The sequence below is a fragment of the Puma concolor genome, chromosome C2 (genome assembly GCF_028749965.1).
Source record: "Puma concolor isolate L17-30 chromosome C2, mPumCon1.1.hap2, whole genome shotgun sequence".
In the NCBI taxonomy this organism is placed as follows: Eukaryota; Metazoa; Chordata; class Mammalia; order Carnivora; family Felidae; genus Puma; species Puma concolor.
Window position 1 is genome coordinate 80,012,240 of NC_141675.1, and position 18,108 is coordinate 80,030,347.

The window sequence follows — 18,108 nt, forward strand, 5'->3', positions numbered from 1 at the left end:
TCCTTTCACCCCACTGCTACCACTACCTAAAACTTAGGCAAATGCACAAAATCCAGATAAAATAATTTTTGGCCTTTTCACAAGTAAGTGGTTTAGGGATAACTGTGGTCAAGACCTATGAAGAGTGGGGAAAAAAAAAAAAAAAAGAAAGCCATTTTATACAATTTCTAATTCAAAAGACTTGGGAATTAGAGTGCTAAGAGCAGAACCCAGGAGCTCAATTCTCATTCAGCTCTTCTTTTCAGAATAACACTCACGTAATCAGAAAGGATATCTGCGAACACAGAGCTAGCAAGTTACCTATTAATTGCATTAATTTTCTTAGTTCAGGGTTTTACAAGGCTCTGTCATATTATGCTCATTGGTCCTATAGCACTTGTAAAATATCAAGTATTAAGAGGTATCTTTACATTGGCTACAGTGATTCTGATGTCAGTTCGTTGTGTTTGTAATGTTAAGTTCATCTTTCTAGGATTGTGTTGCTTAAAAATTGTCCTGGGGTGCAGGTTTCGGTTTAGAAGGTACCGTGGTTTGTGAAAAACCTATTGGAATGGTTGTCTCTGCTCTCTTCATTTCTCACAACCTTCCATTCCTTTCTGCCTTTGTTCCTTATTCCCCACCATGTTTCTTTCCTCTCTTTCTTCTTCATGGGCTTCATTTGCCCTCCCCTGGTTTTCCTGAAATAGAGTGTAAATTATCAATTATTCTATACCAGCTCCAAATAGGCCTGGTGAGTCTTGCTTTTGTATATATTTAATTAATAGGTTGATTTTTGTAAATTAAATAGTGAGTATACAAGCTTCTTTATTTTGGGTTGAAATTGCTTCTGAAAATGAGAACGTTTTTCTTGAGAGAGGATGGGTGGTTTGACCAAGGGTACAGACTGCCAGGGTCTCGGTCAGCGGTCATAAATACAGAGGCAACTAAGGATAACTGAGTTTATTAGCAACATGCTAGAGTGGGGCTTGTCATTTGTCCAAGATGTCTTTATGGGTCTAGTGGAGAACTCCATTGCATTAGGTAATACCCATGAGTTTACCGAGGACACATGACATTCAACCATGTGAAGAGGGCCGGTGAACTTCTTAGCTAGGAGGCTTCAGCTTTTCTACTGTTTAACATGAGACTTATTGACGAGAGAGAATTCAGGGGCACTGGCTTCTGTTGTTTCTGTGGCTTGTGTTTTGACAGTTTGCCAAGAAGGTTGCATCTCTGAAACTGCCCTGGGGAGAGCTGAGAAAGTCTTCATGGTAACCCTGCATTGAACACTTCTTTTGCCCCAGCTTAGTAATGTGTCACCTTCTGGTTAGACCACAGATGTGAAGTCTTCTCTGTCTCCTTTCACTTGCAAAGGAAGCAGGACTCAATACTAAATGTGTTTTGGTGCTTTGACAATCGACTTTTAGATGGTATATGCTCCCAAGTGGGAGGCTGCATCATGTAATAGAACGGTCCTTACTGGTTTTGGTATCACAATTTGAGGTTGCATTTTTACCTGCTCCATATTAACCATACGATCTTTAAAGTTTGGTTTCCTTGTTGATAAAGTTGGTCACAAAGATGATTAATGTTTTGATTTGGGTGGCTTATGACAAGAATTTCTTGCAGAGTATCCTATCAGCCATGTCCTACTCTTAATCTTATTTGAGTCCTATATGAAAATGGGATAGATGAATAAAACTTCCCAGAAGTCTCCTACTTCTCAATAAATCTGTCCACTGTATTCAGTTCCCTTGGTCTTCTGTTGGAAGCTTCATCTCTCTGAACCTAAGGGGCAAACTTTAGGCACAAAGGCACAAGCTTTAAAATTACTTGAGATGTACCTGAGGTCTTTCACCTAAGGCCGTATCTCTTGCTTCTTGGGCTTGAGGGGACACTTCATTTTTCAATTTTCAAGTGTTGTCTTTGGAAACACATATTCTTTGTTGTTGTTGGGGTGAGGCCATGTGAGATACACATAGTTAATATTGAGGTGCTTTAGAACTAGGCGTACGGATCAAAACAATTCCCACCCCTCAGGTATTCTCTAGTATTGTGTGTTTATCACATCGTCCTTTGATCAGATAAACATGGGCTCACATGAGGAAATATTAATGTTTTGTATACCATCACTTTCCATTATCTACAGATAGGAAATAATGGAGGAAAATCTTCCCCAAAAAGTTGAACTGAGGTTTGGCTATGAAGTAGATATTATAAGCCCCATTTACATATGAGGAAATTGACACTCAGAGAGTTTAAGTAACTTGCCCAAGGACATTGTTAAGAGGAAGACAAGTCTGACTGGCTCTAAATCCCATGTGTTTTTGCTGCTTTCTCATGTCAATCAAATAGCTGGTTTCATTTTATTATTCCCTCCTCCCCCCAACCTAGTGGATAAAGTCAGTGAGTTTGTGTTTTCCCAACCTAATAGCCCGGGACAGACTAAGATATAAAAGAAAGATCACTGGGCCAACAGGTGGAGCCCAGAAAGTCCAAACTCATACCCTGCTGTATACTATACTGTGTAGTGTTGGGCAAGTTACCTGCCTTTCCTGAACTTCGGTTCCCACATCTGTAAAATGAACACAGTGATATTCATTCCCTGTATGTGTGTGAAGTTAATCATGAGAAATATGTTAGTTCCCTTCTCCTTCTCTCTGTTCCTCCTGGAGCTTCTGTTTCCTCACCTGTGAAGTGAGCAGATGATTCTCTTCCTGCTTCTTCACTGGGTTGTCATGGAGTGAAATGAGACGACGAACGTGCAAATGTTTTGCAAAACAAGAAACTGCTATATAGATAGAAGAGTTTATGATTATTAATGATACATATAGCTTAGTACCTAAGAGTAACATTTACCTATTTTATTTACAGACGCTAGCATAGCAGTTTGCTGAACCTGGTGTCCACTGACCATTTGAAGAGCTAGTTATCTGAGGTAAGAGAGGATAGGCATCTTCGTATTTAAGAATTGCTAATGGGCAAGTTATCCAATAATGTTTACAGTTGATTTTACTCCCAACGGAAGAAATACAAAAGTATTTCCTGAGCACCAAAACCTGAAATATGGCCAAAGCAATGAACTGCCATCCTTTTATCTTTTTTTGATTTAATTTTCCCTTTCTTCTTTTTTTTTTTTTAAGTTTTTAATGTATATTTTTATTTTGGAGAGAGAGAGAGAGAGACAGAGCGCAAGCAGGGGCAGAAAGAAAGGGTATCTGAAGCAGGCTGCAGGCTTCAAGCTGTCAGCATAGAGCCTAACGTGGGGCTTGAACTCTTGAACTATGAGATCATGACCTGAGCCAAAGTTGGTCGCTCAACCAACTGAGCCAGCCAGGCGCCGCTAATTTTCCCTTTCAAGTCCTAGCACAAAGATCTGGGCAACGCAGAAGACTCAGACTTAACAATTATTTACGTACCCATGATATGCTGTGTTCTTATCTACTCTCTTTTGGTGTCCCCAGCTAGCATGTGGCAGGACGGCTTCTCTCCAGTTTCCGAGCCCTTGACTGACTGAATTTTTCATTATACTATGCTGCCATGCTACCTGGCTTTGAAGGGATCAAACTCTACTTGGTGGGGGCATCTCTCAGCTTCCCTAGAAAGATCTCAAAATGACATAATCCAAGGCTACGACGATGACAACAAAATCCTAAGAATACAGCAAGTGAGTTAGAGGTTTTTGAAACTCAGGACCCATAGTATCCAGATGCCACTGTTCTGGGGGACCTGTGTGAAGGAGATAGACTTTTGGCAAAAGAGTGTTATTTGCGTTGAGTTTGTCAAGAAAACAGAGGCCAGAAAAAAAATTCAAGGGAAGCATGATAGTTGCAAAATGTGCAAGATGTGAGTTTTCTTTTGCGGCTAACCAGCTCATAACTGCACTTCTCAGCTAGGTCTGCTGTATTCGATGTCATCTATGAGAAGACTTGCGCCATAAAGAGGAGACACAGTCAATATGGTGGGCCTAACTGCAGACCCTGCACTGTAGCAACTTTGTAGAAGATTTTATACCAGCACTTAAAGTACTGTAAACATTTGTTTTGCTGAATATTTCAGTAATTGTGTTGGTATGTTATTTCTATGATCTTGAACTTAAACATGGCTTTAGTTACAGAGACCTTTGAAAACATTAAAGTCTGTCGCTGTGCCCCATGTTTGTAGGACTTAACAGTTTAGAATTGAGTGGAAATGATGGTATTACAGTAACATGTTTTATTCATTAATATGGTTTTTAAAGCTAATATTCACACACATCAAATAAGAACATGTCATGTGTAAACAAGGTGGGTGACGCACAGCCTGTGAAACTCCTCTATAATTAGATCAGGATGGCAGCCACTTGTTTAGATTTTATTCTCATTCCCACAAAAGAGATGGTTACAAAAAAACCGGTAGTGGGGGCGCCTGGGTGGCTCAGTCGGTTAAGCATCTGACCTCGGCTCTGGTCACGGTCTCATGGTCCGTGGATTCAAGCCCCGCTTCGGGTTCTGTGCTGACAGTTCAGAGCCTGGAGGCTGCTTCGGATTCTGTGTGTGTCTCTCTCTCTGCCCCTCCCCTGCTCGTACTGTATCTCTCTCTATCTCTCTCAAAAATAAATAAACATTAAAAAATTAGAAAACAAAAAAAACTCCGTAGTGGCCAAAAATACATGAATGGCTCCTGCCCATCTTTTGGTCCCTCTCTAGTCCATAAAATACTCCTGCAAAAATTCCGTTCCGATATATTTCCTGTACTTTCGTGGATAAATATGTTAGAAAAGAATGTTCTGTAGACATGTAATATCAAAATTTTGGTAGCTATGTTAGGAAGAGGTCTGAGTTGTTCATGTCGAAGCTGCAGTTCATTAACTTTTCTCCAAATACCAGTTGTTAAATATTAATAGAGTAAGCTTTGAAAAGTGGCTGTGTGCCCCCCTTCTGCACTGAACCCATCTTGAAACTACAAATAGGAGTTTAAACAAGCCTTGAAAGGTTAAGAAACAATTGCTCTCCAGAAAGGTGACTTTTACCTATATCTGATCCCTCCATCCTCTGTATTTTGGAGCTCGGGATGGGTGTGAGAAGGGAAAGATAAAAACTGCTCAAATAACCTTTGGAGGGTAGAGAAGGACATATTCTCAGGGCACGCTGCAGAAATTTAAAATAATCTGGTGGTAATAATTGGTATCGGTGGCAGTAATGAAGAAAGAATAACAGTTTAAGTAAATAATTAGACTTGACAGTAGATGTGTCAACAGGTACCCACTTAATGAGCGTAATCATTGTTTTTCTCCGCTTTCAACGTTGATCCACTGACTGTGGTGTGTTCCCTGTTCCACTTCCAAACCAAATCTATTTAAAGCTGTGCTTCATGGAATCTGAAACCCTGCACCCTGTTTACTATTTAGAGCTGATACCCAGTGTTCTTCAATAGGCAAGATCTGTACTTGAACGAGAATAGGCTTCTGGCCTCCTGTAGGCCGTTGATTATCCTTGTTTTCCACCGGGTGATTCATTAGCAAGGATGAATAATACTGAATTAATTATCATGGACTTGTCTATATTGCTAGAGTGAATTGTTGATTATAATTTGATGGAAACAGCCCTCCTGTACCTTAAATTAAATTAATCAGTTACTGCTTTTTTGAGGTGGAGGAAGAGGCAGTGATATTATAATACATGAGATGATTTTCTTAGTTACCTGGATAGAATTGCATTGTTTGGGGGAGCAAAGCCATGTGTTTTATGTTATGTTGTGTGAAGCAGAAGTCATGAGAATCTAATTCTAATCCCAGCTCTGGCTGTGTCACCTTGGCAAGTCACTTTCCCTCTCCAGGGGTCCATTTCAGCATCTAACAACAGATGGAGTTGGACCAGTTGATCATGGCATTACTTCTAGTCAAATGTCCTATTGTCTGTGATTTTGTTTCTTAGCCAGTCTTTTCTTTCTCCTCCTGTCATTTTTCCAAAGTCATAGGAAAGTCTTATGACTCTGCTACGGAGCCAGTGCTGGGAAGTCGGTATCTCTATTATCCTTGGTTCTTTAACATACCAGAAGAGCAGTTTATGATTTAAATTCTGTGTGTACCATGATAGAGTGTTTATGCACGGATCATCCCTTACCTCCAGCAACGTTCAGTTTCTGGTTAGAAAAGAGAAACAAAAATCCATCTTCCTTCTTGTTTTTCTACTCCATAATCTGGGTCCATTTCTAGAGGGTCTAGGACACTTATCCCCTGGTTATGTTGATGGGTTCCTCTTCTGTTGTTGACTTTTCCAGGTTGAGTCATTGACCTGTAAGGAGAGGTCAGAATGTCAAAGCCAGAGGGGACTTTAAGAACCAATTGGGGGGTGCCTGGGTGGCACAGTCGGTTAAGCGTCCGACTTCAGCCAGGTCACGATCTCGCGGTCTGTGAGTTCGAGCCCCGCGTCAGGCTCTGGGCTGATGGCTCAGAGCCTGGAGCCTGTTTCCGATTCTGTGTCTCCCTCTCTCTCTGCCCCTCCCCCGTTCATGCTCTGTCTCTCTCTGTCCCCCCCAAAAAATAAATAAACGTTGAAAAAAAAAAAAAGAACCAATCGAGCCAGATTCCCTCCTTTCAGAGACTGAGATTTGTGGTCAGGGAGGGAGTCCGATCTGTCTGAGATATTAGTGGCAGATCTTGGTCTAGAACTTTTTTTCTGACTCCATAGTTGTAGCTCTGTTTCAGGAGAGCTGTCTCTTTCTATAAACCGTCCTTTCTGTTCCCAATATTTAAAGGGCCAATGTCTTTTGGGCAAAACCCGTCTCAGTGTCAATGCAGGGATGCAAGATGCTTTTAAAGCAAAAATGGATTCCAGGCATCTTTGTTAATTCCTTGGGGCAATGGAGTAGAGAATTCTGGCTGGCTTCTGCTGACTGTTTTTTATTAGGAGACTATGGATTCCCCTGCAATCTTTCCTGTAAAAGATTACTTGACCCTGACATCACCACTGTTTCCTCCACCCGCCTCCTGCCCTTTTTTGATCCAGTGAATTATAGGAAGCTGGGGATGAGCTCCTAGCTGGCTGTTTACTGTGCATAGTTGGGAACATTAATAAAGGGAAGACGGATGAAGGATTGATAAGCAAGAGGACAGGAGAGTAATAGCCAACACAGTGAAATCTAGTTCAAGGCCTGTAATTCCCAGGTGTAGTGCTACACAAGATTAATAGCAGCGTCTCTCATTGTTTCAGACTTTCTCTCTGCTTTGTTCTTATGGGACTGGGCTGGGCCTGAGAAGCAGCTGGAATGATCTTTGCCAAAACCAAACTCATGTTTTCATGAGATTTCCAGGTCCAGAGAAGAGAGTAGTAATTATCCATCATTGAGAAGATAATTTAGAAGCCACTGGATCTAAACACTTATCTTGGACCTCCTAATACTGAAATACAGAGTGTGGAAATCATTTTACTGAGTCTGAAGTTCATTCCGGCTCTCGTCAATGTGCTTTGACTCTGGTGAAGCCATGACCTTCCCTTGAACCTCAGTTTCTCCATCTCTGTGATGGGAAGAGAAGGAGGGGTGCAAGAGATGATGTCAAAGCTTCTCTCATTCCTGATTTTCATGGGTCTGTGATTAGTCTAAGGTCCCATGGCAAGTTCACAGCTGAGCCAGGCCTTGAATTCAGAAGCGTCTCTGTGTGCTTTGGGGTGCCCGTTACCATAACTTCTACTGCCCGTGGAGGTTCTAAACAGTGCCCTTGCATCCCTCAACCTTTTAAAAATTAAATACATCTTTTTCCCCCTCAGTTGACGGGTCTCTTTGATTTTGTCAAGGGACTTGCCTAAGGCAGTAGTTTTTAATTTGTGTGTGGTGCCTGTGTGTGAGGCACGGGGCGGGAGTCGAGGGAAGAAGATTATGGAATATTTAAAAACTGAGGGGAATCTTTGAAATAATTAGAAAATGCACATCTTCAGAGAATGCTGTCTATACTTTTAGGAGGTTTGTAGGCCTTCTGAAGGCCAATGGAGGTTCTAATTAAGCAAAAGATGTTCTTCGCTGTTTGGCTAACATACATTTCCTGTTGCTGTTGGACTTTTCCGTAGTTCACCTATAGTCCTACTCTGAGTTTCCACCTCATTTGTAGTGTGACCCTGGACATTTAAATGTGCCAAACTGTTGAGTGATATTTTAATATTGAAACCGCTGTTCTGCTAGCTTTACTCACTCACACACTCACTCACATTCTCACTCACACAAATTACCTTTAACCCAGAATCAGCACATGATAGCCATTTTAGTATATTATTTCATTTAATCTCCCAAAACAAAACAAAAAAATTACTTTTTTTTTTTTTTCCATTTTTCACGTACAGAAACTGAGCTCAGAGTGGTTGATAATTTGCCTAAGCATACAGCTAATAAATAGCAAAGTCTGGATTTAAATCCAGGTCTGGTCCTACATATGTGATTACCTCCAGAAACCATACTGAATATGAATAGGGACAATGAAAATTGCATAAACCGTAGCAATCCCTGGTAGAAAATGGTGAATGGGCCCCAAAGGAGTGCAGCGAATGTGTGCTGTGGGAGTTCAGAGAGGGACAAGATCATATATCCTGAGTCATTATATGATAATTTATTAATTAAGTGCTTATCTGGCAGCTTCAGGCAGACTAAGAAATTTTGGACAGTTGTATAAAATGTATTCTAAATCACTCATTTTTTTTTTCCTTTTTCTTCAAACTTCTATCAGGCTCGTGGTCTCGGTTTCTCAATTTTTGTAAGTGAAGCGAGGAGGAGACCAAGAGAGATTAGAATCCTAGCGCCCTGATACCTGTGAGCTGGTCATCAACTGAGTTGGAATGTCAATGCTTTGGGGAATCCGTTGGTTGTTTTCTCCCTGTTATACTGAGCGTGGGATTTTGAAACAGAGATAGACTTCTGACCGTGCACGGATCAGCACAAGTGCAGATGTGAGCAGCCAGAACCTGGATCGTGCCAAGATGTAACGTCTGCCACATGTGTGAAGCTAATGCATCGCACTCGGTGAGGCGCTGTGAGTGTACGTGGGAGCCATGAGAGCGAAAGCTGGTGTCAGAGGTGGAAGAGGCCTCTGAGATGATGAGGGGCAATGCCTTCACCTCTCTCATGGGGAAACGGAGGCAGAATAAAAACCAGACTTCCTACCAACCTCTGCGGGGGATCTACCTGAATTTTCTGTCTTCTATTGGCTAGCACTCACACAACAGAACACAACAGATAGGCTTGGTATACTGGGATTGGGAATCCTGCGGAACTCGTTGCGTGATCTTGAATACATTACCTGATTTCTTTGGGTCTCGGTTTTGTTGTCTGTAAAATGGAAATCATGCCCCACCGACAGGACTGTTGTGAGGACAAGTTCAGTACACAGAGGCATCTTGTTAATGTCATTGATAATCCTCATCATAGCTGAAGAGACAGGCATGGTTGTCCTGTTTCTATAGATTCTATTTCCTGATTTCATCATGGTACTTTTTAGGTCCTTGCTTCTCAGGGTTTGGTCTGAAGACCAGGAACTTCAACATCACCTAGGAGCTTGTTCGAAATGCAGACTTTAGGCCACACTCCACACTTCCTGAATCAGAATCTGCATTTTAACAAGATCCCCAGGTAGTTCCTTTGCTCATTAGAGTTTGAGAAGCATTGTTTTGTGCCTGAGATCAATGTCAAGGCTATTGGCCATGGCCTGGTGCCAGCTACTGGCACACTGCCAGCCTTCCCGGGGCATGCCTTACCCATGCCTTGTGAAGGTGGGAGGGAAGCCTGTGAAGTTGCTCCCTGGGAATAATGGAAAACTGGGTTGAAGGAATCCAGCAGCCTTTATCTTTTCAACGCCCTTCATTTCCTCAGCAGTACGACTCACAGGGGTCAAACTGGGATTGGATCCCAGATCTTTCTGCTCACAAAGTCCATGTTCTTTTCATTAAACCGTGATGTCTCAGTCAGGAGGAACGCTGGGCCGTGCGGATGAGAACTCTCCTTCCCCCCCATAGTGCGAATGTTTCCACACTGGCTGTTTTACTCTATTACTCAATTCCTAGAGGGGAGGAATTAAAAAAAAATAATAATAATAAAAAAGAAGCTTGAGTCGAAAGCCAGGATCCTGCAGCTTAATCAGTTATTTTCGTTTTTTAATGAGGGTGAGTATTGTGAAATAAGTAATTATTAATTACTCAAAACTAATGAAATATTTTAGTTTCCTTGCTAAAAAAGCATATGGAAGCGAGAAGAAAGCATATGGGTGTTTTTCGGGAAGCATATTGGTGAATGGACAAATTACACAGTGCCAATGTGCCTTTGCTGCCTGGCTGGGGCCATCACTCTGTGTGCTGGCATCCGAGTCCTCGTGTGTTTAACGAGATTTTTAAAAATTCCCATCTGATGTGTGCCTTGGGTTGCCTCTGGAGTTACACAGCTCTGCCTCCCAGTTTTCCTGCCATGATTTCACTGACTTTGCTAGTTGAGCGCCACCTGTTTCGAAGCCTCTGCCAAAGGTGGCTTCCCCAGATGTACCCCATGCTCTGCTGTAGAATCAAGGGGTCGGCCCAGCTGATGGCTGCGTGTCGAGACTGTCCACCTGATGCTTTTGCACAGTGGTGAAAACAGTACCCTTTTAGACCGTAGGGCTGGATCTCCTTGCTCTGACTGGGGACTCTGGAGGAGACCTGGGTCAGCCATTGAATCTCTGCATTGCAGGTTTCATTGAATCTCTGCATTGCAGGTTTCTTCCCTGTGACGTCGGGTTGGTGATGCCCGTGCTCCTCGGCTCACAGGCACGGCTGTTTATCCAATTTGTAGCCCATGACCTTTGCCCCTCCTCTCCTTTCCTTTATGTCTCCTGTCTCCTGCTACGTATTTAGTCAGTCTGGTAAATAGCTTGATGGATTTGGAAGAGGTTGAAACTATTTTCGCTGCTCTGGGGATTGCATACTTCTAGACTTGGAATGATCAGATGCCGCATGATATGTTTGAGAAGGTTCTTGGCTGAGTGTCAGAAAAACTGAGGTTGCAGACCAGCCTGGCTTAATAAGCATTTACATAGCACCTACCGAGCAGGGTGGGTTGCTAAGAAATTAAAGAAGGGAGGTAGCAGGGATGTGGAGGTGAGTTTGAGTCAGGGCCAACCAAGACTCAGTGTGATGCATGAGCTCAGTAATTACACTTTGTGAGTGAGAGAATTTTGAAGGCGTCTTTCTACCTGGGGGTTTCTTGTAGAAACTGGATTGGAGTCCACTTTAAGAGATGGTTAAATGGACTTGGATGGGATGTTATAGGAAGTGGAGGGGAAGCCTCTGGAAGTCAAGACCCAGAAGCAGGTGACTACCAGCCATGTCCAGAGGACAGGAAATGGCTAACAGAAATCTTCACTCAAGAGAAATCACTTCTGTTTTGGTGGGACTGTGTCTACCCATCTGCAAAACGTGAGCATTGGACAAGATGGCTGTCAAGAAGCTTCAACTCCAACTGGAATTATGTAAGATCTCCTATCCTGGAGCCAGATAAGGCATTGAGCTTGACCCTGACAGCTGATAGAGTCAGTGGGACAGGGCCATCTTCCTACTACCCCACATGGCATCATGATGAGGGACGGGTGGAGGTGACCATTATTATTCTCACCTTTAAAACTTTTTTGATGCTTATATTTGAAAGAGAGAGAGAGAGAGAGTAGGGTGGGGGGGGGGGGGGAGAGAGACACACACACAGAATCTGAAGCAGGCTCTAGGCTCAGAGCTGTCAGCACAGAGCCCGACGCGGGACTCAAACCTGCGAACCCTGAGATCATGACGTGAGCCGACGTGGGACACTTAACTGACTAAGCCACCTGGGCACCCCTATTCTGGCCTTTAATGCATCAAACATAGACTGTTCAAATGATCTGAGACATAAAACGAATAAGACATGGGACCATATAAGACACTGCTGACCCTTCTGCTGCATAGGACCAGCTCCTATAAAATGTCACCTCCCGCCATTTTGCCTGTGTGGGCCCTGCTCTCCTGCTTAAAGGACAGCTCGTATCCTACCTTTTACGGAAGCTTTCTTTCTCTCCCTCTTGGCTCTGACATACACAGTCTTAGCCTTGGACTGTGTTATAATGAAACCCTATTTTCTATTGCCATCTTTTCATGTTTCCTCACACCCATCCTCTGCCCCTCCTGTACACATATTATAAGGCTTCTGAATCTCAGGACTGCGTTCTGCTTCTCCAAATTCCCGTCAACTCCTGGTAGTGCCCTATACATCGTGCTCAATAAAGAAACCTATAACTATATTCTTCAACAGTTTTTCCCATTCTGTGTTGCTTGTGTTTAAGATGGCTATGACACTTGGAGGCGTACAGAATTTCAGAACTGGAAAGGGACCCAACAACTGCCTAGAGCCCTCTCCCAGGGAAGAAATGACTGACCATACTTTATCTGCCCAATCAGCAGTAGGTCTGAGAAGGGCGCCCCCGTCTGACCAAGCAGGAGAGGGAAGGTTACGCCTTGAGTTCCTGCTCACCACTCAGGCCTTGGCTGGGTTCCTCCTTTCTCTGAAGACCTTTAGGAATAAAGAGGGTACACACAGCACTATGGCTGTGTGGAGCGGAGAGAAACAAGGGGATGTTTCCTGGGCATCTGTTATGTGGCAGTCTTCGTGACAGGCGCTTTCACCTCCGTTAGCTTGGTCCGTCGTCATAAGCTAGAATTTACACTCCGCGTGAGGGAGACAGGTTGTAAACGGGATATTTAGCAAAAGCCCCTCCTTAGAAGCTCTGATGAGCACACTGTGCTGGGTAGGCGCTTGTGATCAAGACTGAGCAAGACTGAATTGGGAGGGCCTGTGTTCTCCTAAGTATATAGTGGAGTCTTGGGAGATCCAGACTCGTGTCTCACACATGACTGTTGGCCTTATTGGCTCGTACTTGCTCTTATTACATCTTCCTCCTTCGTTTCCCCAAACCTGCAATCCTCTGACTCTATATTTCTTCCCCCTGCTCACTTTCCTTTTCCCCATCTCTCCTTCGTCTGAGTTAACCCTGGGCGGCCTGAGGTTCCGTAGGCTCTCCGATAGCAGAGTTCTCTGTACTGGACTGTGAAAATGCCGGCAGGGAAGATGAGACACAGATCTGTTAAATACATAGTAAAAATAGCTTATGATCTATGGGATTCGGTATTAAGCAAGATGATATTAACGAGGTTTGAGTGCTGTTCTGAAATGAGGCAGCTGCACACGCACATTGGCTGCTTTTCCTCCCTACCTCTGGCAGCTTGTGAGAAGTGTTGCCATGACAGTCCTTGGGCTCTGTTTAGATCAGCTATTTTCTGAAGGAGCCCCTGACCTTCCCCACAATAGAAACCGTCGATGTGGTCATGTCAGTGCCTCTTCAGACGCTGTGTGACTGGTGAGCCCCAGTTGTCACTTGGAAACTGTTGGAAGCTGTAGGTCAGGACACAGACATTGAACGCTTGGGAGTAGGAAGGGCTTTTCAATATCCTCCACTCATTTGCTGGGTGAGGATACTAAGGCCCACTGAGTGGCAGTGACTTGCTCAAGGTTACAGAGTGCAGTAGGGACAAGGGATGGGAACTTGGATCTCCTGATTTCTCCTGTTCCGACTGTGCCACACGTCCCCTGCCCGAGGGCTGTGGATGGAGATGAGCCAGGCCTGGGGACGTCACTGTCCCTAAGGATGGGCAGAGGAGTCGAACTGGGAGAGGAACTCCATGCAGAGGAAGGAATGAGGAAATGGTGGGGAGTTACAGAAAGTGTTGGCTGACAGATACCCCAGAGTGAATGCCTGAGGTGCCACTTCAGCAGTGCCCATCGGCAGAGACACTTTCCTATCAGATGCCACAGATGAGGTCATGACAGGTAGATGCTTAAAGGGGCAGGAGACAATCATGTCATGGTCTCTATTGCTCTGAACCCTTTCCTGACCTCTCATAGGACCTCACATGAGACTACCATGAGAGACATTGTCAGCACTGTCCTTTCTTGGTGGATACTTGATTATGTAGTGTGAAATATTCTTAAGGTAGTTTGCATGTGAAATGCTGTCTTTTCCACAAGATTACAGGGGCCTAGGGGATAGAAGCGATTTTTCTCCCTTTCCTTTTTTCCTCTCTCTTCCTCTCCCTCCTGCCCTCCCGCCCCCTTGCCTTTCAAATATGGCACCTGACACAGATCCAAGTCACTATGATGAGCATACAGTAAATTTTTGTTGAGTTGAACTTGATTGAATTCACATTGACCTCTTCCAAGTTTTCTTAGTTGGCAATGAAAGTTGGCAAATGATGAGTTTGGGGAACAGTGTTCTCACCAACTTGGATTCTGTATGACTTCTTGTATGGTCTTAATTTCCATAAAACCCAGTATGCTGTCCAGTGTTATCCTCGTTCTGCAATGACAAAACGAGTCAAGGAACCAGCTCAGACCCACTTCCAGTAATAAATGGTAGAGACTTGATTTGGATCTGGGCCTTCTGTCTTCAAATAATGTAACATTCCATTCTGCTCTTCCCCACTACTTGTGGAGGGGCTTTGTTTCATAGACAGTGGCTCAACTTTCTATGGTGGAGTCTCCAACCTTTTAAGGTTGCAACCTACCCCCTTAAGAGTTTGGGCAAATAATTAGGAGACCTCGTGTTCAAACAGTGATTTGTTACAGTGCTTTGGACAACATCGTAGCTGATTTTTTTTTTCAGTAAGCCAGGGAAAAATGGTGCACTTGTATATTCTTTAATTTGTTTAGTTTGAGATAAACTTTAGTGTGTAAGAGTTTTTAAACTTTTAATACATTTGGATACATACAGGATAGGGGGATGAATGGTCTTCTGCACTAAATGAATTGACTAATTTAGCAGAGAACAAAGTTAGACCACTATTTTTGGTTGTAAAAGAAGGGTGTAAGGATTTTGGATGCTGTGGTGAAAGCCAGGATTTTGGTTGATATTGTTGTTTTCTAGGTTCCTGTCAACATTTGACATATTCGTTACCTGATATCCGTTATGCTTTCCTAACTTCTGTAGGATTTGGATGAGTTGGATTGATAACATTCTGCATCCTTTCTGAAATACATAAATAATTTATGTATGTGGTCAGGAAGAACAACTTCGCCTAATTTAAATTTCAGAATAGAGGCAAGGCTTATTTGTAGTGAGTATAATATCTGACATATATCATGTTTCCTTTTCATATCTAACTTTCTAGGTGTTTAAGGAGGAGGATGAGTTGAATAATAATAGTATCATGTCCAGAGAGAAAGCTGAATATGTAAGACAAATATGTTTGTGAAATCTATTTCTGTATTGTGTGTGTGTGTGTGATTATCTTATGGTCTTTCTATAAAGTTGTCTATACTTTGAAAGTGCATAATAACTTTGGAATTACCAAAGGAAAAATTGAAATTTAAACTTAAATGTTCAGGGAGATAAATATTTTACCTTCTGTTTTAGCGTTGTAGGTAAAGTTAAGAAGTTAGACAATTGTATTGTTTGGTGTTAGATGGAAACCAAACACTGTATTTTCTTTGAGGAGAAAGTTTGTCTTGGGTATCTGAGTATTCTTGCACTCTTTCTAAAAATTTTTGGTCCCCATGGATGCCCATACTTTAATTCCATTGAATCACTTTACTCTGAACAATAGCTAAGAGAACATGTGATTTGCTATAAATAATGCACTCTAAATAAATAAAAGGAAAAAAGAAAAACAAAAAAAGCAGGACTCTTTCTTTCTGTCTTGTACGTTTGAAGCAGTTGACCTTGCTTTAGAGTTGCGTAGGTCTGTGTCTGTCTGTCTAAGCAGATTAGGACCACTCTGAAGGCAAGACAAATGTTTTCTGCATGTTTGCAAGAATGGTTTTGTGAATTCAGGTGCAGGTAATTAACACAACCTTGATAACATCCTTTGCTTGGGATTGACCGGCTTATTTGGAGTCTCTTTAGAAGTCATCCTATTACTCTTGAAACCCCTCTGCTTCATTGGCTTTATGTGGAGTGAAGAAACATTGTCCATCTGCCTACTTAACAAGAAAAAGGGGTGGTTTAGGAGTGCAGTAGCCTGTTTACACGCTGGCCCAAACTGTTACTGTAAGAAAAGGTTTCATATATTTCCAAATGTAACAGAGCTAGGAAAAATATACACATGTAATATATAGAGTGCATGTATATGTACATATATATATGATCTGTTCCTTGTCACAATATTTAACCCAAAGTGCTATTTACAGTAATGAATCAAAATGTCAGTTTTTAAAAATATGAAGTGTCAAAGTGTTCCCACATTGCAGGAAAGTTTGATGTGACAGTTTGTTAGTCATGTGACTATTATATCAAATGTGTCTCACAATGTTTTTGCTCAGTGTTCGCTTTTGTAGGCTCCTCACACTTCTCTTAGTGAATTCCTAGTTCAAGTTACTAACCCAAGGAGCACATTTAGGTTACGTGTCTCCCACACCTCACAAATGCTGTGTTTTTCTGTACTTGCAACTGACTGGATTTCACATTATTTTTGAGCGGTTTGATTTTGTGCCTGACACATTTATGTATAGTGGCTAAAAAAAAATCCCGCTACTGTCACTTTGTTGTTTTCACTGCAGAACCATTACTTGAAACTGGGAGAATGGATGTTTTGTGTTTCCAGAAGTTGGGAGCCCCAAGGTATAATTTAGGTGTCCTTATTTGCTGTTGCCCACTCTTTCACCTTGGATGCATTTTTAAATTTTGCTTGGCACAATGATTATACCAACTTCTACATCCTGTTGAAAGGGCAGAATCATAGATCATAAATGTTTTATGTTTTGGGGGGGCGCCTGGGGTGGCTCAGTTGGTTAAGCGTCTGACTCTTGATTTCGGCTCAGGTCACCATCTCACGGTTCGTGGGTTCAAGCTCGGCATCGGGCTCTGTGCTGCCATTGTGGAGCCTGCTTGGGTTCTTTCTCTCTCTGTCTCTTTCTCTGTCTCTCTTTCTCTCTGCCCCTCCCTGCTCACACTCTCTCTGTCTGTCTCTCAAAAATTAACACACACTTAAAAAATAAATGTTCTATGTTTTGGAAAAGAGAGTATGGTTTCTCTCAAGATACGGATGGCTGTGATACTTGGTAGCTCTATGTCTATGAGCTGTGCTTTATCTTTGGCCCTCAGTTTCCCTGAAGAATTGTTAAGGTTGAAATTAGATTATATCAGTGAATTTTTAATCTATGCTTCAAGGAACCCCAGGGTCCTGAGTGGGTATTTGGCCTCAGATCCTGGGGTACAGGGTGAGCGAGGAGGACCCTGGGCCTTTCTACCTTGAGTAGCTGCACTCTTGAGATCTGTTTTAATTTAGTTTTCTATACTATTTCGCTTAAGTAAAAGTTTCCATTGCTTGCATAACCAGTTTGCCTACCAGCTGGCACCCAGTCCACAAGCTGGATCTGGACTCAGCATTCTTGGACTCTGTGGCTCCTTTCCCAAGAGGTTTTGGTGGAGAAACACATCAACAGATGTTGGCCACTCTGGTATCGGGCTCCACCTGTGCATTCAGGAGGCCTGCGTGGAAGTTCTTTCAATGGCACAGATTCGAGGGAAGGGCCACTAACTGAGGTCACATTGGTGTTTGCATTTACTTCTTACATCTTTCTTGCCTTAATAGACTGACTTTCCAAGTCAGCAGTTTTCGGGTCAGGAAAGACCATGATTTACAGTAAGTATAGGCAGAGGAAGGTATAGAATGTTTGCAAGTATTTCATCTGCTTCTGGTCAAGGACATGAATATTACTGTTTTGAAATTTTTTTTTAATTTATTTTTGAGAGAGAGACAGAGAGACAGAGAGTGAGCGGGGGAAGGACAGAGAGAGAGAGGAAGACACAGGATCTGAAGCAGGCTCCAGGCTCTGAACTATCAGCACAGAGCCCAACACTGGGGCTTGAACTCACAATCCACGAGATCATGACCTGAGCTGAAGTCAGACGTTTAACCGACAGAGCCACCCAGGCGCCCCATGAATGCTACTCTTTAAGCTGGAGAGTTTTAGCTAGTGTGGGGAGGAAGGTGTGCATACGCCTGGATATATCCCCTAGAATGGTATGGGAGGAAGATACAAAGTTGTGAATTAGCAAATCAGGCAGAGACTCTAAGAATGACAAATGACTAGGGCACGTGACTCAGTAACACTGTAGAAAAG

The 18,108-nt window shown here is 42.8% G+C and overlaps 1 protein-coding gene across 9 annotated transcripts in view; it reads left to right on the forward strand.

The window, feature by feature from the left end:
- LPP (LIM domain containing preferred translocation partner in lipoma) overlaps positions 1-18,108 on the forward strand; it is a 679,749-nt gene that overhangs the window by 169,814 nt on the left and 491,827 nt on the right. For 8 of the 9 annotated variants that reach the window (XM_086674971.1, XM_086674973.1, XM_086674968.1 and 5 more), the window contains one exon: positions 2,854-2,917. The exons of the other annotated variant lie outside the window; for it this stretch is intronic. The gene's annotated coding sequence lies outside the window, so the exon portion shown is untranslated. The remainder of the gene's footprint in view (positions 1-2,853; positions 2,918-18,108) is intronic. 9 annotated transcript variants of the gene reach the window in all.